General features: G+C 31.6%; 1 protein-coding gene across 1 annotated transcript in view; it reads left to right on the top strand.

Annotated features, from left to right (window-relative positions):
• Positions 1 to 1782, top strand: part of LOC125038938 (protein FAM177A1-like) — a 23274-nt gene extending 21492 nt beyond the window's left edge. The window contains exon 6 of the mRNA XM_047632644.1: positions 1 to 1782. This exon is cut by the window's left edge and continues 1823 nt beyond it. The gene's annotated coding sequence lies outside the window, so the exon portion shown is untranslated.
• Positions 1783 to 2500: the final 718 nt, after the last annotated feature.

The following is a 2500-nucleotide window of genomic DNA, read 5'->3' on the forward strand; positions in this document are numbered from 1 at the left end:
GTATAGGTTATTAATAATGAAAATTAAATGCACAATTTATTGATTATAGTCTCCAGATTGCAAGCTTTGTTGTGAATGTGTAAAAACTTCCCTGCACAATTGTGTAGTTGGCTGTGTAAAAGTTTGCAGGTATTATAATGACTGCATAAGCTAAACGGTTTGAATTCACTACTCACTGTTTTTCTGAGTGGCATAATTTGGTCAAGCTAATCCTCATGAATGTTGTATGTGCAACAGGAGCTAGATGTACAAATCTCAGACATGACAATATTTCATTGGCTAATTTCAATAAAAGATGCTCCAGAAATTGTTCTAATTGATATCAGAGGACACCTATCTATGCCCTTGAGATGGGTCTAACACCCTTATTACAAGATATTTTAAGGGGACCTTAAAATGTGTCTCATCCCTTAACAGAATTACTAGACCACTCTCTCTCCTCACCCTCGCCCTCAACCCTGAAATTATTGGAAGTTTTAAGGAAAGGCAGCAAAGGAGGGGTAACCAAGCCTTACAACCACCATCAATTCTTTTTTTATTATAAGTGATGCATTAGAATGGCTTTAACATAATGAATAATCTAATAGTTGTAGCACAGTAATATTTTTCCAGACTGCATACTAAATATTTCCAAATATATCATACTCCTGTGATTTTATATAGTGGTATGTAGCACAAAATTCAGGTTCACAATATTTTAGGTTCACAAAACTTCACAAAACTTCTTAGGTTCAGATAACTAAACATATAAGAAATTTTAGCATACATTTCTCTTATCATTATGATTTTCTATATGCTGTCCATAGGGTATGAGAAAAAAAAAGAATAGTTTGTTGAAATAATAGGATGAAGTAGGCAGAATAAGGATCAGAGCATATTACTCAGGCTCTCTGAATGTGGTTATTTTTGTAGGGCCAAAAAATACCACATTCCAGTTCCCTCCTATACTCATTCCCTCATCCTTCCTTTTACACTCGGGGAAGAGATTTATGGCAAGTAACAGAGGCCTCTGGTAATAATTAGAAAAAAATATTGTACACTGGTTATTGAAATTATGTGAAATAGTGTCAGATACAACATTAGTGCATTTTGAGGCTATTAGTCGTTAGACAATCTTTTGGTAACAGGTATATGAATGCTGCCCAGAGTTCAGTTGCGAGTAAAGAAAGTAATTTTTTTATTTGTATAGTTAATAAAATTACCAGGAGGGTAGGGTTTTATGTCTTATGAGATTCCTGTTATTTGACATGTCAAAACAGTCAGTTACTTTATTTGGTAACATTGTTCTTATTGTTTAGAAAATAAAGCATTTGCATAATTTTAGGACTTTTGATTTTTAAAGAGAAAAGTTTAACTTGCATTGAAGGAATACTTTTGCCATGTACCTATATATGAAATTTCAGCTCTAAAGATATATTGATGTTAGAAGCAACAGTATTTAGTAAAGACATCATCAAATAATCTAATATGATATTTAGGATTGTTATTGGGCATGATTATAGCAGGAAAGCTAAGAACATGTTAATGCATTTTGTAAATTATTTTGCTTGTTAATTTTGACTTGCAAGCATTGATATCCTATTAGACATGGAGGTACAGGTAGCATTATGAAGAAGCATTTTTTGTGTCAAGGTGTTTTTGAACAACACAAACAGTATTAAGGTTTGTTGTGATTTGAACTGAATTTGATTTCTCCATGTTTAATTGCAGGTTGTGATATTATAATTGTCTGAATATAATTGCGTGAATATGAATAAATATTTATGATAACAAAGAAACCCACAAATTTGTATTTATATCCTTAGAGCGAAGATGTTATGTAATCATCACTAAGAATTTTTTTTTATAGTTAATAAAGTTATTAAGTTATGAAGTAAATAATAAAGTTATGAAATAAACATGGAATTGAAACAATAATAGAAATTTGCCCTCATGGTCTTATATTGAGTCTTAGAGCTGTGTTTGGGTGATGTACTGAGAAAAAAGGTTCTTTAGTTCTGATGTTTCAAGTACAAAACACATACAGATGCTTACATTGTGTTTTTATTTTATTATTATTTTAAATGTTCTATTGGGTATTGTCATTATAGCCAAGAAACATTTATTGGAGACATCTTATTTGCCTTTCCTCAACAAAAATTGTGACAACCATCATGTTAGGCTTCCATGAGGTCAATGATATCTCGTGTAGCATAAACTTATCCCCCCTGGATGCACACCCAGGGGGTATGAAGAAGAGGGCATTCGCCTTCTTGTAAGAAAGGAAATACACTAACAGTTGGTAAATAAAATGAAAGAAAATAAAGAAAGATAAAGATAAAGATAAAGATAAAGATAAAGATAAAGATAAAGATAAAGATAAAGATAAAGATAAAGATAAAGATGATAAAGATAGATAAAGATAAAGATAAAAAAAAGGTATGTGTTGGAAATCTGCATGGGTCACCCAGTCACATGTCATATGTCTTCAAGACCTTTTCTGTTCCTGGCTTAATATGAT

This window comes from Penaeus chinensis, chromosome 3 (assembly GCF_019202785.1).
Source record: "Penaeus chinensis breed Huanghai No. 1 chromosome 3, ASM1920278v2, whole genome shotgun sequence".
Taxonomy (NCBI): domain Eukaryota; kingdom Metazoa; phylum Arthropoda; class Malacostraca; order Decapoda; family Penaeidae; genus Penaeus; species Penaeus chinensis.